This window comes from Coregonus clupeaformis, unplaced genomic scaffold (genome assembly GCF_020615455.1).
Source record: "Coregonus clupeaformis isolate EN_2021a unplaced genomic scaffold, ASM2061545v1 scaf0401, whole genome shotgun sequence".
Classification (NCBI taxonomy): domain Eukaryota; kingdom Metazoa; phylum Chordata; class Actinopteri; order Salmoniformes; family Salmonidae; genus Coregonus; species Coregonus clupeaformis.
The window spans coordinates 242501-269456 of NW_025533856.1; the positions used below are offsets into that span (position 1 = coordinate 242501).

Consider the following 26956-nt stretch of genomic DNA (forward strand, 5'->3'; position numbering starts at 1 on the left):
TGGCTGTGTGAGGAGGGGAGGACAGACTAACATCAGTTTGTCAGGTTGACAGTGTTTAGGAACATGGTCATGGTCTGATAACTCCACATCTCTAGGTAACATCTGAGAGCCTATTTGCTGGCATTATTGCTGTGGAAGTTGACCAAATCTAACTGTGTAGCAGTCCAATTATCAGTCTTCTTCAGCAGTTGTGAAGCTTTCATACGCGTGGGTCCACACTAAAACACACAAACCCAAATTTGCAGAGTCATTGATAGCGCTGGCATAAACCTACATGCAATTAGCAGGATTATCATAATGAATAGGCGGCTCATTAGGCAGTAAGAGCCCTGTTTCCTGGCATGTTAGTGTGTGTGTGTGTGTGTGTGTGTTTCGGCAGTCAAACGACAGACTGAGGAAGAAATGAAGGGAGAGAGATGGAGGAAAACCAGAGGTATAGATTGAGAGGGGATGCAAAAGTGAAACAGAGAGGGAGGGACAGAATAGAGAAGCAGATGTGGTAGGACAGAGTGTCCGAACAGTCAAGGATAATGTCCTGACTGGAGTGTGGAAGAGGTGACTGGAATGTGCGGCTGTTTCTTTCAGAGAAAATACCGTAAAATGTCAATAAAATGCTGAGTCCCAAATAGACATCTGTTCCTTTTAATTGCTGGGCAACGGCACACATTTCAGCAAATAAAACGCCTGTTTCATATAAACAGCGGGTCAAAACTAAATTGTTTACGAGGTTACCATGAATTACCATGAATTGTTCACAAGGTTTAATGTTTGATTTGTTACATTAAATAATTCAGTAATGCCTAGAAATAATGATGGCAATCACCTGTTTTTATCGGCAGCAAGAAACTGCTAGCCATTGGCTGCTAACAGCTGAGAACTGCTAGCTAACTGGCAAGCACAGAAACTGTCAACAACTTCGGGAGTACAGAACCCTAGGAATTGGCTGATCACCCTCTAGTGGCGAAAGTAACAACTTACATTTGAGTCATTTAGCAAGACGCTCTTATCCAGAGCGACTTACAGTTAGTGAGTGCAGACATTTTTCATACTTTTTTCATATATATATTTTTTTGCACAGTCAAAAAGGAGAATAATTAGTCAAGGAAAAGTTTTTTTTTTTTTAAGGAGGCTTACTAAGACAAAATAAATGTGACTGTCACGATCGTCGGATATAGAGGACCAAGGCGCGGCGTGGAAGATGAACATACTTATTTATTAAATGATACACGAACAAAACAACAAATCGATACGTGACGTCCACAGGTGCAAAACACAAACCAACACGGAACAAGATCCCACAAACACTGTGGGAAAAACCACCTGACTAAATATGGTTCCCAATCAGAGACAACCAGCAACAGCTGATACTCGTTGCCTCTGATTGAGAACCACTCTGGCCAACATAGATATACAAAAACTAGACTAGACACAACGAGCACAAAATATAAACTCTACACACCCTGGCTCAACTTAAAAGAGTCCCTAGAGCCAGGGCGTGACAGAGGACACAGTGTGTAAATGATAACGCATTAGTGCAGGAAATGAAGACATTTATTAAAATGCTGGAATCAAACAATTAACTATGCAAATTGGCAAAAGCTGTGTACATTAAGGAATTAGATGCCTGGCTCAAATAGAAGCCTGTCTCCAAATTAGCACATGTTGTGTTCGGTGTTTTAAGCAAATAAATGCCTGGGCTATTAATTGAAGTTTTACGGTAGTGAAAATTCTAGAGAAACACTAATCTGACCACTGGAACCGAGCCAACATGGGAAGATGGACAAAAGCTCCCCAGTTAGATGAATACTTACAATCCAACATATCAGTGCACAGCAGTTGTCAACTAATGTTCCTTACGACAGATGCTAAATGCAACAAAGTGACACAAGCACCAACTGTCAGGACCCAACTACTAAACTCTGTTGATGACAGCACAGCAAAATATGGCCCTCAGTTTATGAAAAAATGATGCATTTATAGTAGCGTTGCTGACCTAACACGTCAATGAGGAACCTCTCCAAGATTGAGGGTCTGAAATATACATTGAAGACCTTAGAAACACAAACACCTACACACGCAAGCACATACACGCAGGTACGCACGCAAGAGAAACCTCGTCAGACCTCCGTGGCTCCAGTGAATTACAGCCAATATGCTCTCCCTCCATGGGGCTAATCGTCCAATCATATCGCTCTGTGCTCCCCTCTGAGCCCGCTGGCATAATGAAGAGAAATCACCACACATTCATCAGGTCTACATACACACACACACACAAACCCAAATGAACACACACAAACACACACACACACAAACACACACATCCCGCTGATAGATTCTGGAGGTTTGGAGCCCAAAGGATGTGTCTCTGATGTGTATGTGCGTATAGCCGTGTTTGAGTGTGTTAGTGTGCGTGTGAATGTTATATGGACTGATGGACTCCTCAAGTCCATCACTTGTATAAAGTGCTGACTCACTGCATCGCATCTGCAGATCAATGCTGCTGAGAAGAGATGCATCCGATGCTCTTGACCGCTACTGTGTTTCCTGTGTGTGTCGTTAGGATGGATTGATCGGCACTAATGATGACACTTTTACTAGACAGACAGATTTATGGCGGACAGAAGGGATCACACTCACACACACACACTCACCCAGGGCCTGCGAGGTGAAGGCAGCCATGGCACTCTGTAGTCTGTCTGGCCTGATGGCCTGAACCAGCAGCACCTGCAGAGAGAAAGAGAGAGAGGAGGAGGGGAGAAGAAGGGAGAAGAGGGGAGACGGGAGAGGAGAAGAGGGGGAAATTAAGAGGGAGTAGGAAATTGCTCAATCTGGGAGCACTGTAAAGAAAGCTTATCCTGTAAATGACTAAACATAAATGGTAAATTGATGATGTATCAGTGAAACACAAGGATTGGCTCATGTTAATCAGTGATTGACACCTCACCTGCTGGAATGGTTTGATCTTCTTGGCGATGGAGGGCGGGACTTCCTGTTCACAGTTGGAGCTCCGTGAGAAGGAGAGCCAGAGGTCTGAGTCACCCAGACACAGAGACTGGTACAGGCCTGGGAACGTACTCTACATCAGAAGAGTGGAGAAAGAGGGATGGAACGAAAGGATGAAGCTAAAGAGAGATGCAACAGCATGTATGTATACAAACCTTGAACATGGTATATACACCGACGGTACAAAACATTAGGAACTATTTTCATGACATAAGACTGATCAGGTGAATACAGGTGAAAGCTATGATCCCTTATTGATGTCACTTGTTAAATCCACTTCATTCAGTGTAGATGAAGGGGAGGAGACAGGTTAAAGAAGGATGTTTAAGCCTTGAGACAATTGAGACATGGATTGTGTAGGTGTGCCATTCAGAGGTTGAATGTGCAAGACAACAGATTTAAGTGCCTTTGAATGGGGTATGGTAGTAGGTGCCAGGCGCACCGGTTTGAGTTTGTCAAGAACTGCAACGCTGCTGGGTTTTTCACACTCAACAGCTTCCCGTGTGTATCAAGAACGGTCCACCACCCAAAGGACATCCAGCCAACTTGACACAACTGTGGGAAGCATTGGAGTCAACATGGGCCAGCATCCCTGTGGAACGCTTTCGACACCTTGTAGAGTCCATGCCCCGACGAATTGAGGCTGTTCTGAGGGCAAAAGGGGGTGCAACTCAATATCAGGAAGGTGTTTTTGTACACTCAGTGTACGAACCTTGAACATGGTATATACGAACCTTGAACATGGCTACAGCTCCAAGTCTCTCTTGATCAATCCAGGAAGGAATCTGCTCCCGCAAAGATTTCTGGCTATCCTGTAGGCGGAAAGGAAAAGAAGGTCAGTTCAACCGTGATAAGAGAGATGAGGTGAATGAGACTGTCCCAAACACACACTATCACACACACACACACACAGTTGTTATACGTACCGCCTTTCTCACCATATCCCCTACTACGAGGCCAGTGAAGGCGTCCCACTCCTATAGTGGAAGTGGAGAAAAGAGACATCAGCATTAAAGATGAATAGCGTCTGCTAAATGATGTAAATGTAAATGAATAGGAAATGATGTCAGATGGACAGGACTTCCTGACTGAAGAGGAAAAGCCTATGTCTGACAATGATCATGTTATGAACGGAGATAACAACTTACATTCTCCTGGAAGAGGTCTGGGTGCATCCCTCTGACAAAGTGCATGGCAAACATCAGCTGGTCAGCCTAGAGAGGAAGAACAGAGAGAAGAGTCGGAGATAGAGGGAGGGAGGGAGGGGAGGGAGGGAGGGAGGGAGGGAGGGAGGGAGGGAGGGAGGGAGGGAGGGAGGGAGGGAGGGAGGGAGGGAGAGAGAGAGGGAGAGGTCATGGGCAGATGAGCTACTGAATTTTTTCAGCATGTTTTTACAAAAAGACAGATTTAGAGTTAGATAAACTTGGATTTTTCCACAAGGACATATACAGGATGCTACCCTCCACAACATAACCTTCACTCCAAACCGACAACCTGATTTTGGACAAAATTACCTGGAAGGATTCCTACTACCAAATATTCTTATTCCCAAGGACTATACAGCAAATGCTCTGGCAAAGCAACGACCAGCAAAAGAAGCACAACAGAAACCTGAAAATACCATCCAACCTGGAACTGAATGAGTAACGTTTAGTCTGAAAACACCATCCAACCTGGAACTGAATGAGTAACGTTTAGTCTGAAAACACCATCCAACCTGGAACTGAATGAGTAACTTTTAGTCTGAAAACACCATCCAACCTGGAACTGAATGAGTAACGTTTAGTCTGAAAACACCATCCAACCTGGAACTGAATGAGTAACGTTTAGTCTGAAAACACCATCCAACCTGGAACTGAATGAGTAATGTTTAGTCTGAAAACACCATCCAACCTGGAACTGGATGAGTAACGTTTAGTCTGAAAATACCATCCAACCTGGAACTGAATGAGTAACGTTTAGTCTGAAAATACCATCCAACCTGGAACTGAATGAGTAACGTTTAGTCTGAAAACACCATCCAACCTGGAACTGAATGAGTAACGTTTAGTCTGAAAACACCATCCAACCTGGAACTGAATGAGTAATGTTTAGTCTGAAAACACCATCCAACCTCGAACTGAATGAGTAACGTTTAGTCTGAAAACACCATCCAACCTGGAACTGAATGAGTAACGTTTAGTCTGAAAACACCATCCAACCTGGAACTGAATGAGTAACGTTTAGTCTGAAAACACCATCCAACCTGGAACTGAATGAGTAACGTTTAGTCTGAAAACACCATCCAACCTGGAACTGAATGAGTAACGTTTAGTCTGAAAACACCATCCAACCTGGAACTGAATGAGTAACGTTTAGTCTGAAAACACCATCCAACCTGGAACTGAATGAGTAACGTTTAGTCTGAAAACACCATCCAACCTGGAACTGAATGAGTAACGTTTAGTCTGAAAACACCATCCAACCTGGAACTGAATGAGTAACGTTTAGTCTGAAAACACCATCCAACCTGGAACTGAATGAGTAACGTTTAGTCTGAAAACACCATCCAACCTGGAACTGAATGAGTAACGTTTAGTCTGAAAACACCATCCAACCTGGAACTGAATGAGTAACGTTTAGTCTGAAAACACCATCCAACCTGGAACTGAATGAGTAACGTTTAGTCTGAAAACACCATCCAACCTGGAACTGGATGAGTAACGTTTAGTCTGAAAACACCATCCAACCTGGAACTGAATGAGTAACGTTTAGTCTGAAAACACCATCCAACCTGGAACTGAATGAGTAACGTTTAGTCTGAAAACACCATCCAACCTGGAACTGAATGAGTAACGTTTAGTCTGAAAACACCATCCAACCTGGAACTGAATGAGTAACGTTTAGTCTGAAAACACCATCCAACCTGGAACTGAATGAGTAACGTTTAGTCTGAAAACACCATCCAACCTGGAACTGAATGAGTAACGTTTAGTCTGAAAACACCATCCAACCTGGAACTGAATGAGTAACGTTTAGTCTGAAAACACCATCCAACCTGGAACTGAATGAGTAACGTTTAGTCTGAAAACACCATCCAACCTGGAACTGAATGAGTAATGTTTAGTCTGAAAACACCATCCAACCTGGAACTGAATGAGTAACGTTTAGTCTGAAAATACCATCCAACCTGGAACTGAATGAGTAACGTTTAGTCTGAAAATACCATCCAACCTGGAACTGAATGAGTAACGTTTAGTCTGAAAATACCATCCAACCTGGAACTGAATGAGTAACGTTTAGTCTGAAAACACCATCCAACCTGGAACTGAATGAGTAACGTTTAGTCTGAAAACACCATCCAACCTGGAACTGAATGAGTAACGTTTAGTCTGAAAACACCATCCAACCTGGAACTGAATGAGTAACGTTTAGTCTGAAAACACGATCCAACCTGGAACTGAATGAGTAACGTTTAGTCTGAAAACACCATCCAACCAGGAACTGAATGAGTAACGTTTAGTCTGAAAATACCATCCAACCTGGAACTGAATGAGTAACGTTTAGTCTGAAAACACCATCCAACCTGGAACTGAATGAGTAACGTTTAGTCTGAAAACACCATCCAACCTGGAACTGAATGAGTAACGTTTAGTCTGAAAATACCATCCAACCTGGAACTGAATGAGTAACGTTTAGTCTGAAAACACCATCCAACCTGGAACTGAATGAGTAACGTTTAGTCTGAAAACACCATCCAACCTGGAACTGAATGAGTAACGTTTAGTCTGAAAATACCATCCAACCTGGAACTGAATGAGTAACGTTTAGTCTGAAAACAACATCCAACCTGGAACTGAATGAGTAACGTTTAGTCTGAAAACACCATCCAACCTGGAACTGAATGAGTAACGTTTAGTCTGAAAACACCATCCAACCTGGAACTGAATGAATAACGTTTAGTCTGAAAACACCATCCAACCTGGAACTGAATGAGTAACGTTTAGTCTGAAAACACCATCCAACCTGGAACTGAATGAGTAACGTTTAGTCTGAAAACACCATCCAACCTGGAACTGAATGAGTAACGTTTAGTCTGAAAATACCATCCAACCTGGAACTGAATGAGTAACGTTTAGTCTGAAAATACCATCCAACCAGGAACTGGCTGAGTAACGTTTAGTCTGAAAATACCATCCAACCTGGAACTGAATGAGTAACGTTTAGTCTGAAAACAACATCCAACCTGGAACTGAATGAGTAACGTTTAGTCTGAAAACACCATCCAACCTGGAACTGAATGAGTAACGTTTAGTCTGAAAATACCATCCAACCTGGAACTGAATGAGTAACGTTCAGTCTGAAAATACCATCCAACCTGGAACTGAATGAGTAACGTTTAGTCTGAAAATACCATCCAACCTGGAACTGAATGAGTAACGTTTAGTCTGAAAATACCATCCAACCTGGAACTGAATGAGTAACGTTCAGTCTGAAAATACCATCCAACCTGGAACTGAATGAGTAACGTTTAGTCTGAAAACACCATCCAACCTGGAACTGAATGAGTAACATTTAGTCTGAAAACACCATCCAACCTGGAACTGAATGAGTAACGTTTAGTCTGAAAACACCATCCAACCTGGAACTGAATGAGTAACGTTTAGTCTGAAGCTACTTTTAAAGCCAAGAAGAAAAAATACATTACAATGATATATTTTACTTCATGACTGAATGCTAAGTTAAGGCTACCAAGCTTGCTAGGATAGAACAGAACAGATCCAGCTGAAACTTCAATTAACACTGAGGTGTGAAGTGAGAGGTGTCAAAGCCCTTGAGTCCAACAATGGCAGGAGAGTTTCACAGCCTCCCCCACCCAAATGCAGAGGCCTTTGAGGCCCCCTGCTCCATGGCTTCCCTCTGTTCAGAGGTCACCACAATACAGTACCACTTGGATGTAAAAAATGAGAAGGCATGAAAAGAGTACAAAAATAAGCTCCTCATAGACAATCCAGAGACCATTTTTGCTGACTGATACAAAAATGGGAACATAAGCAACTTAATCTTCCACACAGACCATCCCCTGGCATGGTGCAGTGCTATAATAACACACTAGCCCTCTGTTAAGAGGGGGGGTGTTAGCGATGGGTGGAAACTCAGGATACTAGACAACAAGGACTCTGAGTCAGCCAAGGTCAACCTGTACAAGTCTGGAACAGTATTGGTACAGGGCAACCACAAACAGTTTCAGCTGGACTTCCACAGAATCAAAGAGGGAGCGCAGCAGGAGAAGCTCTCTCTTGGTGAAGACTCCCCCACTTTGAGCGAGTCAGACCACACCTCTTCCTTAAACAACCCAACAGATGAGCAACCCCAAGCGGTGAGTCAACCTCACTGAAATGAAGGATAAATTCACCCAGCTGGAGGTAAGGCAGGTGGAGCTGGAACAGCAGGTCAACACACTCCAATCAGCACAGACTCAGACAACAGTCCAGCTCAACAACACCCCCTCAAACAGACCCAGAGAGCTGGAGGGTGAGAGAGACATGTCTGCACTCTGGACTGTGGTGAGACAACTTCAACAGGAGAAAGAGCAGGAGTGGAAGGAGGAGGCCCAGCGGCAGGAGAAGATGAGAGCACTAGAAGAGGAGAGGAGAGTGCTGGAGGAGGAGAAGTGAGTGCTGGAGGAGGAGAGGTGAGTGCTGGAGGAGGAGAGGTGAGTTCTGGAGGAGGAGAGGTGAGTGCTGGAGGAGGAGAGGTGAGTTCTGGAGGAGGAGAGGAGAGTGCTGGAGGAGGAGGTGAGAAAGATGACGTGTGACAGAGAACAACCCATGAGAGAGCTGGCCATCCCCTGCATAGAAGCTAGCAGAACAGCCCACCTCAGATCCTGACCAAAGTCTCAACACCACAGCAGAACAGCCCACCCCAGACCCTGACCATAGCCTCGACACCACAGCAGAACAGTCCACCCCAGACCCTGACCATAGCCTCGACATCACAGCAGGACAGATAAATGAAGAAGCCCAAGCCCAGGGGACCCAACCCCCTCCTAGCACCCCCCTGTCAGCCCCCCTTCCCCCCACACACCCACTGAGGACACACACAAGCCACAGATTGTACTCCTTATGGACTTAAACGGGAAATATACTTTTCCCCAAACACACAATGTCTAAACTCTGGTGTCCAAACACCCATCGTGCCCTAGACCGTCTGTCTGAGGACCAACTAGGATCACCCAGCCACATAATAATACACACAGGCACAAATGACCTGAAAGCACAGCAGGAAAGGGTGGCCACAGCACTCAAGGGAGAGATTGAAAAAGCTTCTTCCACTTTCCCCAACTCATGAGTGGTCATCTCCACTTTGCTACCACAAAAATACTTCCACCCTGCCACCATACTGTAGATAAATGTAAGCATTTCCTGTGACTGTGCCTCAAAACATAATGTCTACCTGGCCCCCCACTCCACCCTGGACTTGGACAGCCTTTTATGACCAGGTCCACACCTCTACAACGCAGCAGTGCCCACTTTCGCCAGGACCCTAAAGAACATCGCCCTCAACTGCAGCCCCAACACCTCACTCCATGCCCAGATCAGCGAGACACCCTCCTATGCCCCCTCCTGCCCACCACATGCCCCCCACTCCCGCAAAAAAGGCCTCAACATAAAAGTCACACATACGCCCAGGCAGTGAGCAGGCAAACAGGCCCATCCCCCACTCTTACACTAGCCCAAGCCAATGGCATGTATCAGATGCTCAGCAGGCTCTGATCACACTTACTGGTCTGGGGCCAAACCACACAACCAACAATATTAGACACTTTATGGAACACAAAGCCTTCACTATCTTATCCTGGAATATCCAAGGCCTGAGGTCATCTGCCTTTGGCGTAAAGAGCAGGAACCTGGACTTCACTAAAGAAATCAGAAATACAGACATTGTCATCCTACAAGAAACATGGTATAGAGGAGACGGACCCACTGGTTGCCCTCTAGGTTACAGAGAGCTGGTAGTCCCATCCACCAAACTACCAGGTGTGAAACAGGGAAGGGACTCCGGGGGTATGCTAATTTGGTATAGAGCAGACCTAACCCACTCTATTAAATTAATCAAAACAGGAACATTTTACATTTGGTTAGAAATTCAAAAGGAAATTATCTCAACAGAGAAAAATGTCCTCCTGTGTGCTACCTATATCCCCCCACTAGAATCCCCATACTTTAATGAGGACAGCTTCTCCATCCTGGAGGGAGAAATCAATCATTTCCAGACCCAGGGACATGTACTAGTCTGTGGCGACCTAAATGCCAGAACTGGACAAGAACCTGAAACCCTCAGCACACATGGGGACAAACACCTTGTCACGACTTCCGTCGAGGCTGCCTCTCCTCCTTGTTCGGGCAGGCTTCGGCGTTCGTCGTCACCGGCCTACTAGCCACTGCCGCTCCATTATTCATCATTCCATTTGTCTTGTCTTGTCAATTACACACACCTGGTTCATATCCCCTCATTAGCCTGTGTATAAGTGTTCCCTCTGCCCCCCTTGTCCTTGTGGGTGATTGTTATTTGTGAGTTGAGTGTAGCTCGGTGGAGCTACTCGTACCTTGTATTGCCGGGGTAGATTGTTCCCCTGTGCCTGTATTTTGTTGTCGCTATCCAGCGCAACTGTGTCCTACGGAATAAACTCTGTATTCTGTGATTTACCCTCCTGCGCCTGACTCCTTCTAATCATAATCATCACACACCTACATGGAGGTGACAGCATTCCCTTCCCCATATGCCCCCTACACACAACTAAGACAACATAACCAACAAAAACGGGTCACAACTCCTGCAGCTCGGTCACACGCTGGGTCTGTACATAGTCAATGGTAGGCTTCGAGGGGACTCCTACGGTAGGTACACCTATAGCTCATCTCTTGGCAGTAGTACTGTAGACTACTTTATCACCGACCTCAACCCAGATTCTCTCAGAGCGTTCACAGTCAGCCCACTGACATCCCTATCAGATCACAGAAAAATCACAATCTACTTGAATGGAGCAATAATCAACCATGAGGCATCGAAGCCTAACAAACTGCATTCTACCCTTACCCTATAGATGGAAGGAGGGTGTAGAAACCTACCAAAAAACAATTCATCAACAACAAATCCAATCCCTCCTAGACAACATCCTGGACAAAATGTTTTCCTGCAATAGTGTAAGTGTAAACTTAGCAGTAGGAAGCCTGAACAATATATTTGACCTATAAGCAAACATATTACATTTAAATTCCAGTAGAAACCCTAAGACAACTAAAAATACATGCAAAAGAATGCAAAAACCTAAGAAAGAAATGGAGAAACCTATCCAACCAAAAACACATGGTGAAACACTAAAACAATACAGAAATACACCAAGAAAAAAGAAGGAACAGCATGACAGAAAACACCTCATTGTGATTGAAGAATCCATAGAATTCTTCAAAAAACAACAACAACAGGAAGAGCTATCTATCCAAAATGGAGATGTTGGGATAAACAACACAAAGAGCTACATTTACATTACATTTGCGTCATTTAGCAGACGCTCTTATCCAGAGCGACTTACAAATTGGTGCATTCACCTTATAGCCAGTGGGATAACCACTTTACAATTATTATATATATATATATATATATTTTTTTTTTTTTTGGGGGGGGGGGGGGTAAGGGGGGGGTTAGAAGGATTACTTTATCCTATCCCAGGTGTTCCTTAAAGAGGTGGGGTTTCAAATGTCTCCGGAAGGTGGTGAGTGACTCCGCTGTCCTGGCGTCGTGAGGGAGCTTGTTCCACCATTGGGGTGCCAGAGCAGCGAACAGTTTTGATTGGGCTGAGCGGGAACTGTGCTATCTATCCAAAATGGAGATGTATGGATAAACCACTTCTCCAACCTTTTCGGCCATATAACAAAGAACAAAAAAAAAATTACTGAACAAAAATATGAAAAAAACATGTGAAGTGTTGGTCCCATGTTTCATTAGCAGGAATAAAAGATCCCAGAAATGTTCAATACGCACTAAAAACCTATTTCTCTCAAATGTTGTGCACAAATTGAGCATTTCTCCTTTGCCAAGATAATCCTTCCACCTGCAGGTGTGGCATATCAAGAAGCTGATTAAACAGCATGATCATGACACAAGTGCACCTTGTGCTGGGGACAATAACTGCACATTTAAGAGTGGCCTTTTTTGTCACAACACAATAACACAGATGTCTTAATTTTGAGGGAGCGCGCAATTGGCATGCTGACTGCAGGAATGTCCACCAGAGCTATTGCCAGAGAATTGAATGTTCATTTCTCTACCATAAGCCGCCTCCAACGTCGTTTTAGAGAATTTGGCAGTACGTCCACCCAGCCTCACAACCGCAGACTAAGTGTAACCACGCCAGGACCTTCACGTCCGGCTGAGGAGTATTTCTGTCCCCCTTTTTGGGGAAAAACTTGTTGTGATTGGTCAGTCGTGAAATCCATAGATTAGGGCCTAACGAATGTATTTCAATTGACTGATTTCCTTATATGAACTGTAACTCAGTAAAATCGTTGAAATTGTTGTATTTATATTGTTCAGTATACATGATAATTTAATTAGAATCAGCTATTAAATACTACCTTAACCCACTTGATTCACCAATTACATTGGATGAACCACAGGACAAAATACAGTGAGGGAAAAAAGTATTTCATCCCCTGCTGATTTTGTAAGTTTGCTGATTTTGTAAGTTTGCCCACTGACAAACAAATGATCAGTCTATAATTTTAATGGTAGGTTTATTTGAACAGTGAGAGACAGAATAACAAAACAAAAATCCAGAAAACGCATGTCAAAAATGTTATGAATTGATTTGCATTTTAATGAGGGAAATAAGTATTTGACACCTCTGCAAAACATGACTTAGTACTTGGTGGCAAAACCCTTGTTGGCAATCACAGAGGTCAGACGTTTCTTGTAGTTGGCCACCAGGTTTGCATACATCGCAGGAGGGATTTTGTCCCACTCCTCTTTGCAGATCTTCTCCAAGTCATTAAGGTTTTGAGGCTGACGTTTGGCAACTCGAACCTTCAGCTCCCTCCACAGATTTTCTATGGGATTAAGGTCTGGAGACTGGCTAGGCCAGTCCTGGACCTTAATGTGCTTCTTCTTGAGCCACTCCTTTGTTGCCTTGGCCGTGTGTTTTGGGTAATTGTCATGCTGGAATACCCATCCACGACCCATTTTCAATGCCCTGGCTGAGGGAAGGAGGTTCTCACCCAAGATTTGATGGTACATGGCCCCGTCCATCGTCCCTTTGATGCGGTGAAGTTGTCCTGTCCCCTTAGCAGAAAAACACCCACAAAGCATAATGTTTCCACCTCCATGTTTGACGGTGGGGATGGTGTTCTTGGGGTCATAGGCAGCATTCCTCCTCCTCCAAACACCGCGAGTTGAGTTGATGCCAAAGAGCTCCATTTTGGTCTCATCTGACCACAACACTTTCACCTAGTTCTCCTCTGAATCATTCAGATGTTCATTGGCAAACTTCAGATGGGCATGTATATGTGCTTTCTTGAGCAGGGGGACCTTGCGGGCGCTGCAGGATTTCAGTCCTTCACGGCGTAGTGTGTTACCAATTGTTTTCTTGGTGACTATGGTCCCCGCTACCTTGAGATCATTGACAAGATCCTCCCGTGTAGTTCTGGGCAGATTCCTCACCGTTCTCATGATCATTGCAACTCCACGAGGTGAGATCTTGCATGGAGCCCCAAGCCGAGGGGAGATTGACAGTTATTTTGTGTTTCTTCCATTTGTGAATAATCACACCAACTGTTGTCACCTTCTCACCAAGCTGCTAGGCGATGGTCTTGTAGCCCATTCCAGCCTTGTGTAGGTCTACAATCTTGTCCCTGACATCCTTGGAGAGCTCTTTGGTCTTGGCCATGGTGGAGAGTTTGGAATCTGATTGATTGATTGCTTCTGTGGACAGGTGTCTTTTATACAGGTAACAAGCTAAGATTAGGAGCACTCCCTTTAAGAGTGTGCTCCTAATCTCAGCTCGTTACCTGTATAAAAGACACCTGGGAGCCAGAAATCTTTCTGATTGAGAGGGGGTCAAATACTTATTTCCCTCATTAAAATGCAAATCAATTTATAACATTTTTGACATGCGTTTTTCTGGATTTTTTTGTTGTTATTATGTCTCTCACTGTTCAAATAAACCTACCATTAAAATTACAGACTGATCATTTCTTTGTCAGTGGGCAAACGTACAAAATCAGCAGGGGATCAAATACTTTTTTCCCTCACTGTACAAACCCTCCGACCCAAAAAGGCCTGTGGTGTTGATGGTATACTAAATGAAATGATAAAATATACAGACCACAAATTCAAATAGGCTATTCTTAAACTCTTCAACATTATCTTTAGCTCTGGCATCTTCCCTAATATTTGAAACCAAGTTCTGATCACTCCAATCCACAAAAGCGGAAACATATTTGACCCCAATAATTACCGTGGAATATGCGTCAGCAGCAATCTCTGAAAAATCCTCTGCACTATCACCAACATTTCTTCAGTGAAAACAATTTCCTGAGAAAAAGTAAAATTGTCTTCTTACCAAAATACCGTACAACAGACCATGTATACACTCTGCACACACTTATTGACAAACAAACAAACCAAAACCAAAGTCTTCTCATGCTTTGTTGATTTCAAAAAGCTTTCGACTCAATTTGACATGAAGGTCTGCTATACAAATTGATGGAAAGCTGTGTTGGGGGAAAGCACATGACATTATAAAATCAATGTACACAAACAACAAGTGTGCGGTTAAAATTGGCAATAAACACACATATATATTTCCTCAGGGCCGTGGGGTGAGACAGGGATGCAGCTTGAGCCCTAACTTCTTCAACATATACAGTCATGGTCTAAATTTTTTAGAATGACACAAATATTAATTTTCACAAAGTCTGCTGCCTCAGTTTTTATGATGGCTGTTTGCATATACTCCAGAATGTTATGAAGAGTGATCAGATGAATTGCAATTAATTGCAAAGTCCCTCTTTGGCATGAAAATGAACTTAATCCCAAAAAAACATTTCCACTGCATTTCAGCCCTGCCACAAAAGGACCAGCTGACATCATGTCAGTGATTATCTTGTTAACACAGGTGAGAGTGTTGACGAGGACAAGGCTGGAGATCACTCTGTCATGCTGATTGAGTTAGAATAACAGACTGGAAGCTTTAAAAGGAGGGTGGTGCTTGAAATCATTGTTCTTCCTCTGTTAACCATGGTTACCTGCAAGGAAACACGTGCCGTCATCATTGATTTGCACAAAAAGGGCTTCACAAGCATGGATATTGCTGCTAGTAAGATTGCACCTAAATCAACCATTTATCCGATCATCAAGAACTTTAAGGAGAGAGGTTCAATTGTTGTGAAGAAGGCTTCAGAGCGCCCAAGAAAGTCCAGCAAGCGCCAGGACTGTCTCCTAAAGTTGATTCAGCTGTGGGAGTGGGGCACTACCAGTGCAGAGCTTGCTCAGGAATGGCAGCAGGCAGGTGTGAGTGCATCTGCACGCACAGTGAGGTGAAGACTTTTGGAGGACGGCCTGGTGTCAAGAATGGCAGCGAGGAAGCCACTTCTCTCCAGGAAAAACATCAGGGACAGACTGATATTCTGCAAAAGGTACAGGGATTGGACTGCTGAGGACTGGGGTAAAGTATTTTCTCTGATGAATCCCCTTTCCGATTGTTTGGGGCATCCGGAAAAAAGCTTGTCCGAAGAAGACATGGTGAGTGCTACCATCAGTCCTGTGTCATGCCAACAGTAAAGCATCCTGAGACCATTCATGTGTGGGGGTTGCTTCTCAGCCAAGGGAGTGGGCTCACTCACAATTTTGCCTAAGAACACAGCCATGAATAAAGAATGGTACCAACACATCCTCCGGGAGCAACTTCTCCCAACCATCCAAGAACAGTTTGGTGACGACCAATGCCTTTTCCAGCATGATGGAGCATCTTGCCATAAGGCAAAAGTGAAAACTAAGTGGCTCGGGGAATAAAACATCGTCATTTTGGGTCCATGGCCAGGAAACTCCCCAGACCTTAATCCCATTGAGAACTTGTGGTCAATCCTCAAGAGGCGGGTGGACAAACAAAAACCCACAAATTCTGACAAACTCCAAGCTTTGATTATGCAAGAATGGGCTGCCATCAGTTAGGATGTGGCCCAGAAGTTAATTGACAGCATGCCAGGGGCGGATTGCAGAGGTCTTGAAAAAGAAGGTTCAACGCTGCAAATATTGACTCTTTGCATAAACTTAATGTAATTGCCAATAAAAGCCTTTGACACTTATGGAATGCTTGTAATTATACTTCAGTATACCATAGTAACATCTGACAAAAATATCTACAAACACTGAAGCAGCAAACTTTGTGATGACCAATACTTGTGTCATTCTCAAAACTTTTGACCACAACTGTATATCAATGAATTGGCGAGGGCACTTGCAACACCCGGCCTCACCCTAATGGACTCAGAAATCAAATGTTTACTGTTTGCAGATGATCTGGTGCTTCTGTCCCCAACCAAGGGCCTACACCTACCTCGGCCTAAACATCAGCGCCACAGGTAAATTCCACAATGCTATGAACGATCTAAGATGCAAGGCAAGAAGGGCCTTCTTTGCCATCAAAAGGAACATAAAACTCGACATCCCAATTAGGATCTGGCAAAAAATACTTCAATCAGTTATCAAACCCATTGCCCTCTATGGTTGTGAGGTCTGGGGTGCACTCACCAACCAATAATTCACAAAATGGGACAAACACCCAATTGAGACTCTGCATGTAGAATTCTGCAAAAATATACTTAGTGTACAACGCAAAACCCCAAACACTGCATGCAGATCAGAATTAGGACTATACCCGCTAGTTATCAAAATCCAGAAAAGAGCTGTTAAATTCTACAACCACCTAAAAGGAAGCGATGCCCACACATTCCACCACAAAGCCTCACCTACAGAGAGATGAACCTGGAGAAGAATCCCCTCAGCCAGCTGGTTCTGGGGATCTGTTCACAAACACAAACAGACCCCACAGAGCCACAGGACAGAAAAACATTTAGACCCAAACAAATTATGAGAATGCAAAAAGATTACTATTTGACACATTGGAAAGAATCAATCAAAAAACAGAGCAAATTGGAATGCTATCTGGCCCTAAACAGAGAGTACACAGTTCCAGAATACCTGACCACTGTGACTGACCCCAAATTAAGAAAATCCTTGACTATGTACAGACTCAGTGAGCATAGCCTTGCTATTGAGAAAGGCCACCATAGGCAGACCTGGCTCTCAAGAGAAGACAGGTTATGTGCACACTGCCCACAAAATGAGGTGGAAACTGAGCTGCACCTCCTTACCTCCTGCCAAAGGTATGGCCACATTAGAGACACATATTTCACTCAGATTAAAGACCCACAAAGAAAACAAACCCAATCTTGATAAACTCCCATATCTATTAGGTGAAATACCAGTGTGCCTCCACAGCAACAAGATGTGTGACCTGTAGCCACAAGAAAAGGGCAACCAGTGAAGAACAAACACCATTGTAAATACAAACGATATGTATCTGTTTATTTATGTTCCCTTTCATACTTAAACTATTTGCACATTGTTACAACACTGTACATAGCCAATAATATAACATTTAAATGTCTACAGTATTTTACCACTTTTGTGAGTGTAATGTTTACTGCTAATTTCTGATTGTTTATTTCCCTTGTTTATTTCCATTTTGTTTACTGTTTATTTCACGCTTTGGCAATGTAAACACACAGTGCCTTCGGAAAGTATTCAGACCCCTTGACTTTTTCCACACTTTGTTACGTTACAGCCTTTTTTCAAAAATTGATTAAATTGTGTTTTTTCAATCTAAATACAATACCCCATAATGACAAAGCAAAAACAGAAATATCACATTTACATAAGTATTCAGACCCTTTGCTCAGTACTTTGTTGTAGCACCTTTGGCAGCAATTACAACCTCGAGTCTTCTTGGGTATGACGCTACAAGCTTGGCACACCCGTATTTGGGGAGTTTCTCCCATTCTTTGCAGATCCTCTCAAGCACTGTCAGGTTGGATGGGGAGCGTTGCTGCACAGCTATTTTCATGTCTCTCCAGAGATGTTCGATCGGGTTCAAGTCCGGGCTCTGGCTGGGCCACTCAAGGACATTCAGAGACTTGTCCCGAAGCCACTCCTGCGTTGTCTTGGCTGTGTGCTTAGGTTCGTTGTCCTGTTGGAAGGTAAACCTTTGCCCCAGTCTGAGGTCCTGAGCACTCTGGAGCAGGTTTTCATCATGGATCTCTCTGTACTTTGCTCTGTTAATCTTTCCCTCGATCCTGACTAGTCTCCCAGTCCCTGCCGCTGAAAAACACCCCCACAGCATGATGCTGCCACCACCATGCTTCACCGTAGGGATGGTGCCAGGTTTCCTCCAGATGTGACGCTTGGCATTCAGGCCAAAGAGTTCAATCTTGGTTTCATCAGACCAGAGAATCTTGTTTCTCATGGTCTGAGAGTCTTTAGGTGCCTTTTGGAAAACTCCAAGCGGGCTGTCATGTGCCTTTTACTGAGGAGTGGCTTCCATCTGGCCACTCTACCATAAAGGCCTGATTGGTGGAGTGCTGCAGAGATGGTTGTCCTTCTGGAAGGTTCTTCCATCTCCACAGAGGAACACTAGAGCTCTGTCAGAGTGACCATCGGGTTCTTGGTCACCTCCCAGACCAAAGCCCTTCTCCCCCGATTGCTCAGTTCAGCCGGGCGGCCAGCACTAGGAAGAGTCTTGGTGGTTCCAAACTTCTTCCATTTAAGAATGATGGAGGCCACTGTGTTCTTGGGGACCTTCAATGCTGCAGAAATGTTTTGATACCCTTCCCCAGATATGTGCCTCGACATAATTCTGTCTCGGAGCTCTACAGACAATTCCTTCGACCTCATGGCTTGGTTTTTGCTCTGACGTGCACTGTCAACTGTGGGACCTTATATAGACAGGTGTGTGCCTTTACCAAATCATGTCCAATCAATTTAATTTACGACAGGTGTACTCCAATCAAGTTGTAGAAACAGCTCAAGGATGATCAATGGAAACAGGATGCACCTGAGCTCAATTTTGAGTCTCATAGCAAAGGGGCTGAATAGTTATGTAAGCAGACTGTGAGCAGACACATTTAAATAAGATATTTCTGTTTTATTTTATTTTATAAATTAGCAAACATTTCTAAAAACCTGTTTTCGCTTTGTCATTATGGGGTATTGTGTGTAGATTGCTGAGGATTTTTTCAATTTTTTATCAATTTTAGAATAAGGCTGTAACGTAACAAAATGTGGGGAAAAAATCAAGGGGTCTGAAGACTTTACAAAGGCACTGTATGTTTCCCATGCCAATAAAGGTCTTTGAAATTAATTGAATTGAATTGAATTTAAGAGAGAGAGAGAGAGAGAGAGAGAGAGAGAGAGAGAGAGAGAGAGAGAGAGAGAGAGAGAGAGAGAGAGATAGAGAGAGAGAGAGAGAGAGAGAGAGAGAGAGAGAGACAGAGACAGAGAGGGAGAGAGTGAGAGAGAGAAAGAGAGAGAGATAGAGAAAGAAAGAGAGAGCTTGGATCCCTATTCCCTCAGCTAATAAATGCTGAGGGTGGGCTGTTTATGACACACCAACCCACACACACAAAGCCCACTGATAGATTCTGGAGGATGGCGGTTTGGAGCCCAAAGGATACATTTATTCTCACCAGCTTAAACCCACCTGGACTCTCACATTTATCTCTTTTTCTGTCGACACACACACACACAGACACACACACAGTCTCTCATTTATCAACCCTGCCGAACACACACAGACGCTCTCTCACTATCCCATTCCTCACAGTCTGCTTAGACACATTTATATGGCACACACACACACAAAACACACATCCACACACACACTAGGAGTGCTGGGACTGCTAGCACTGACTTTTTTCTGGGCTGAGGATGAATTATTCAGTAACAGCTTTTATACTGGGGCTCAACCCTATCTGACCCATCAGAGTATTAGTATCAACACTGACTCATCAGATTAACCACTGCAGTAACTGGACCACAACACTTAGCATGATGACCATACCTCAGATATTAGCTATAAGCCCTCACAGCTTTATCTGGAACAGAAACACATTAGCTCAACTGTACCACGAACATGACCTTTCATAGTCTCAACTAGCCGGCAACCACGCCATCGATTCAACATTTGCAGCACATTTCTCAAAGACACACAACATAAACCACCAATTAATTCAATTGTCAGGATCACAGTGCAGACTCTATGCCCACACAACCACAGCAGAGCTGAGTCAACTGTGAATGGTCCTTGCACACCAAAAAAAAGTGTCAAGGGAAGCCATCTTGGATTTGGCGTCACTTCTATCAAATCCCATTGAGAGCATACGTCATTGACATCTCATTGTGTTGTTGTCTTCCGGGGGATAGCTAGCTAAAATTGGCCCTTTCCTAAATTAGCCAAGGATGGAGATAGGGATTTGGACTTTGGATTTACTTAATTCTCCGTACTGGCCAATGATTATAACGGCGATTCTGATCCAACCATTAATTCATACATTGTTGTGCACTTGGCCTGAGAGGATGGATGTTCAATATGTAGCTAGATGTAGAAGGCTAATGTTAACTAGCTAACGTTGCCAATGAATGGAAGTTAGGCTAGCGAGCAAGCATTTTAGCCAGGTAGCCTAGGACAACAAAAAATAAAAGCGTGTACTGTATGACCGTTACGTCAACATGAACGAGAGGAGGATGGCATTGCCGTTTCTCTACAAGTAGGGTGAGTCAACATGTTTTTCTACTTGCACGAACGCGCACACACACACACACACAGAAATCAGAACCATGGACAGCCACATCATATTTAGCTCACGTTGATTGGGACTAAATTGTTTTTGGTAATTGTAGACTAAGCAGAGGTGATTAGATGATGTTGAAGTGTTGAAGTTGTAATGGTACTGGAATAGTGGAGGCAGCTCCTGTTTTCTTTGCAACCTGCAGTAACTCTCTGTGGTTCTAAACCAATAGTTGTTTAGTGGTCCGAAAACGTTGGAAACATTAACTTGCTTGACCATGCTGTAGGTCATGTAACTGTCTGTTTATCCTCTATGGCCCTTTCTACCACCATATACGCTTGCTCTTATTCCAGAAAGCACACCAGATATACCCTGGCATTATGTGGCTGAGCGATGAGGAGAAACTAAAATGGCTTTTTGTCCATTGTGTATTTCCGTTTGCGGAATGTTTAGATAAAGCCTGGAATAAAAGAAAAAGGGCTACCTATAATTACATTGTAAAAATATGTAGCTTCTTTGTGGTAAATGGCACGTGTGTATATACATTGTGTATAGGCTTGTCTCCCACATGAATCTTCTCTTTGCGTCAGACCGGGTTCAAATGCCTTCTGTTTCATTTTTTCTGTTTAATAATAATAATAATATGCCATTTAGCAGACGCTTTTATCCAAAGCGACTTACAGTCATGCGTGCATACATTTTTTTGTGTATGGTGTGGGATCGAACCCACTACCTTGGCGTTACAGCGCGTGCTTATACAGAGGACCACATTTATTTATCTGTATATGTTATGTTATTTGTATTATATGTTATGTTATGTATGTTATGTTATGTTATGTTATGTTATGTTATGTTATGTTATGTTATGTTATGTTATGTTATGTTATGTTATGTTATGTTATGTTATGTTATGTTATGTTATGTTATGTATCTACAGTGGGGAGAAGAAGTATTTGATACACTGCCGATTTTGCAGGTTTTCCTACTTACAAAGCATGTAGAGGTCTGTAATTTTTATCATAGGTACACTTCAACTGTGAGAGACGGAATCTAAAACAAAAATCCAGAAAATCACATTGTATGATTTTTAAGTAATTAATTTGCATTATATTGCATGACATAAGTATTTGATCACCTACCAACCAGTAAGAATTCCGGCTCTCACAGACCTGTTAGTTTTTCTTTAAGAAGCCCTCCTGTTCTCCACTCATTACCTGTATTAACTGCACCTGTTTGAACTCGTTACCTGTATAAAAGACACCTGTCCACACACTCAATCAAACAGACTCCAACCTCTCCACAATGGCCAAGACCAGAGAGCTGTGTAAGGACATCAGGGATAACATTGTAGACTTGCACAAGGCTGGGATGGGCTACAGGACAATAGGCAAGCAGCTTGGTGAGAAGGCAACAACTGTTGGCGCAATTATTAGAAAATGGAAGAAGTTCAAGATGACGGTCAATCACCCTCGGTCTGGGGCTCCATGCAAGATCTCACCTCGTGGGGCATCAATGATCATGAGGAAGGTGAGGGATCAGCCCAGAACTACACGGCAGGACCTGGTCAATGACCTGAAGAGAGCTGGGACCACAGTCTCAAAGAAAACCATTAGTAACACACTACGCCGTCATGGATTAAAATCCTGCAGCGCACGCAAGGTCCCCCTGCTCAAGCCAGCGCATGTCCAGGCCCGTCTGAAGTTTGCCAATGACCATCTGGATGATCCAGAGGAGGAATGGGAGAAGGTCATGTGGTCTGATGAGACAAAAATAGAGCTTTTTGGTCTAAACTCCACTCGCCGTGTTTGGAGGAAGAAGAAGGATGAGTACAACCCCAAGAACACCATCCCAACCGTGAAGCATGGAGGTGGAAACATCATTCTTTGGGGATGCTTTTCTGCAAAGGGGACAGGGACGACTGCACCGTATTGAGGGGAGGATGGATGGGGCCATGTATCGCGAGATCTTGGCCAACAACCTCCTTCCCTCAGTAAGAGCATTGAAGATGGGTCGTGGCTGGGTCTTCCAGCATGACAACGACCCGAAACACACAGCCAGGGCAACTAAGGAGTGGCTCCGTAAGAAGCATCTCAAGGTCCTGGAGTGGCCTAGCCAGTCTCCAGACCTGAACCCAATAGAAAATCTTTGGAGGGAGCTGAAAGTCCTTATTGTCCAGCGACAGCCCCGAAACCTGAAGGATCTGGAGAAGGTATGTGTGGAGGAGTGGGCCAAAATCCCTGCTGCAGTGTGTGCAAACCTGGTCAAGACCTACAGGAAACGTATGATCTCTGTAATTGCAAACAAAGGTTTCTGTACCAAATATTAAGTTCTGCTTTTCTGATGTATCAAATACTTATGTCATGCAATAAAATGCAAATTAATTACTTAAAAATCATACAATGTGATTTTCTAGATTTTTGTTTTAGATTCCGTCTCTCACAGTTGAAGTGTACCTATGATAAAAATTACAGACCTCTACATGCTTTGTAAGTAGGAAAACCTGCAAAATCGGCAGTGTATCAAATACTTGTTCTCCCCACTGTATGTATGCATGTGTATATATACAGTGTGTATGTATGTATATTATTTTACTGCTGTAGGGATATAATTATTGTTTGGATAACCTTATGCGCAATGCAGAGAACACCGGAAGAAGAATTACCACAGTGAATTATTGTGATGTTTGTTTATGTGTCAATTAATCCCATAAGGGATGGGTTGCCAGTTGGCGATTTGACACGAAAATACAATTTAATTCATTCATTCATTCTTGCAATATGGTTTGTGGACTTCTCCAGCGATTTTATCCACGCACCGCTACTGCATGTGCGTTATTCAGTATTCAGTGAAAGTAAAGTCTGTTATATCCATCCCATTTTGTGGCGTAATCTTGAGGTTTTGTCTGTGGGGATCTGTCCAGTAAAACCTCACTACCCCTTGTCACATGATGAGGGTCTGTCAGAGCTGTCGGCTGTCATCTGTGCTGATCTGTTTAAATAAATCTTTAGAGAGAACGGACACACACTGCTTACCTGGTGGGACTCGTCTCTGTGTGAACTAAAACAGAGGGGACAGAGTCTTTTACAGACACACATCTCAGACACACACACACACATAGTTCTCTGTGGAGTTGTCTGTCTGTCTGGGCTGAGAGGTAGTGATTAGGGAGCAGCCTTTTTGCCGTCCTTGGAAGACGCTGCCTCAAATGGAACTGTCACTCAAACTATGGCCGGGGGACTGCTTTCTCTCCAACAAGGTCTCATAGTCTCACGTCAGAATTAGATGTTCATCCCTGTTTCTCAAATGTCAAATTTCTAATTTGCTACAAACGTAAAATTTCTAAGTATTTAAGGTTAACTTTAGGCATTAATTCCGAATTCTTAAGGTTAAGCATTAACTCCGAAGGGTTAAGGTAAGGGATAGGCTTAAAACTAAAACATAAAATACAACTTTCTATCGCTGGATTCCAACATGCAACCTTTTAAACCAGAGGCAGATGCTTACGCCCATCCACCATCCCCATCCGAAACCTACTTCAAGGTAACTGCACTCACTGTTGCCCCTAGTGGCCGGTTTCCACATCATCTCCCGACGTCCTCAGCCATGGATGGACGTTGAATACTGACAAAGGTGACCTCCCTCTCTCTCTCTCCTCTCTCTCTCCCTCCCTCCCTCTCCATCTCCCTCCACCCCCCCCTCCCTCCCTCCCTCCTCCCCCCTCCCTCCCTCCCTCCCTCCCTCCCTCCCTCTCCCCCAAAAGAATAACCATGATTTATATCAGAGCTGGAATATAGTAGTTTAGCTAAACAAATAATAAATGGTATGTAGGCTACATACTGTATATACTGTACACCAAACCTAACCTTCCCCTACTTAATGTGTAACAGCATTGCAAAATCATGGAGGATACCATTCATGTTACCATTCATGGCAGTAGTAAGAAACGATGCATGTCCCCACACTCAGCATTAATACAAATATCTTTATCTAGATAGGAAAGGTCTATATCTCCTCCTGACTCATTTATCTATCTTCTTTCTCTCAAAGGAGATGAAGTATTCACAACTCTTTTGTCTCCCCTCGTGTCTCTGGTAGGATATATGGAGTGTGTGTTTGTGTTTGTTTGTTTGTGTGTGTATTTGTGTGTGAATTTGTGTGTTTGTTTGTGTGTGTTTGTGTGTTAGAGAACAAAAGGAAAACTTCAGAGCGTCTCATCTCAAAGCCTGACCTTTCCACTCCGCCGTTACCCAGCATTCCCTCTGCTCCAACGTGATGCCCATGCAGAGGGCTGCCGCTCTCTCCACACACACACACACACACACACACACACACGCTTGCACGCACTGGCATTTCAGAGGTCCAGTAACATCTATCCCCAGTCCTGACTATTCAGACTAGGGGTTTTCAGGTGTGATTCACCAGAGAGAACAACTTGACCAGAGGAAGCCGGTTATTATAGGTTACTTAAACTCCCCTTCATGATACTATTTAATGATCTGTGTGTGCGTGTGTATGTTGATTGCCGATCCAGTGACAGAAGGGAAAAGAGAAGAGAAAGGGAGCGAGAAAAAGAGAGAGAGGGATGACACACTTGACAGGGAGTCAGGAGAGAAGCCACACCAGACAGCAACACCTGGAACCTGTCACACCAACAGATATCACCTTAACCAGTCTCCCCCTCTCCCTCCCTCCCTCCCTCCCTCCCGAGGGACAGTGTAGCCTCATGTCAATGTAATCCAGTGTTTCCTCTATGTTAATGTGAGGCCGGCAGCAGATGGACTGAGTTGAGAGGTTAATGCAGATACTGTCTGTCCTACAGCCTTATCTATTGACTGACACACACACACACACCACAGGAGGCTGCTGAGGGGAGAACGGTTCATAATAATGTCTGGAACGGAGCAAATGGAATGGCATCCAACACCTGGAAACCATGGAAACCATGTGTTTGATGTATTTGATACCATTCCACTGATTCCGCTTCAGCCCTTACCACAAGCCTGTCCACCAAGGTGCCACCAATTCCTGTGACACACACACGTCCGTCCTGTCAGCAGACACCTTATTCTGTATATCACCAGTCCTTGACTGCAGTGTATGCATGTGTGTGTTCTTACCTTGAAGAGTGAGCGGCAGACGTATTCGTACACCATGGTTTTCAGGCTTGCCTCCAGGGCTGCTATCCTGGCCTCTGTAGTCTCTGCCTCCTGTGGATGGGTGATAGAGAGATGGATGAGAGCTGTCAGTTATAATGTTAAACAAATGAGTCACACACACTCTGTACCCTTCATGTGATTTATTGATGTGTTGAGGATGGGCAAATAGTGATAAGTTGTATGTGCTAAAAACATGGAAGATAGTTTGCAGAACTCTCTCACCCTATTCCCCATCAAATAAATTGCATTCTCCTCCATTTTCTTCACTCTTTCTCATCCCTTTTTCAGCATTCTTTGTCTCTGCAATCTCTCTATTCCCCCTCCTATAGTCCCTCTCTATTCCCCCTCCTATAGTCCCTCTCTATTCCCCCTCCTATAGTCCCTCTCTATTCCCCCTCCTATAGTCCCTCTCTATTCCCCCTGCTATAGTCCCTCTCTATTCCCCCTCCTATAGTCCCCTCTCTATTCCCCCTCCTATAGTCCCTCTCTATTCCCCCTCCTATAGTCCCGCTCTATTCCCCCTCCTATAGTCCCTCTATCTTCCCCCTCCTATAGTCCCGCTCTATTCCCCCTCCTATAGTCCCTCTCTATTCCCCCTCCTATAGTCCCTCTCTATTCCCCCTCCTATAGTCCCCTCTCTTCCTCCTATAGTCCCTCTCTATTCCCCCTCCTATAGTCCCTCTCTATTCCCCCTCCTATAGTCCCGCTCTTCCCCTCCTATAGTCCCTCTCTTCCCCCTCCTATAGTCCCTCTCTATTCCCCCTCCTATAGTCCCGCTCTATTCCCCCTCCTATAGTCCCGCTCTATTCCCCCTCCTATAGTCCCTCTCTATTCCCCCTCCTATAGTCCCTCTCTATTCCCCCTCCTATAGTCCCTCTCTATTCCCCCCTCCTATAGTCCCTCTCTATTCCCCCT

The 26956-nt window shown here is 44.0% G+C and overlaps 1 pseudogene; it reads right to left on the reverse strand.

The window, feature by feature from the left end:
• Positions 1-26956, reverse strand: part of LOC123484662 — a 171646-nt pseudogene that overhangs the window by 49678 nt on the left and 95012 nt on the right.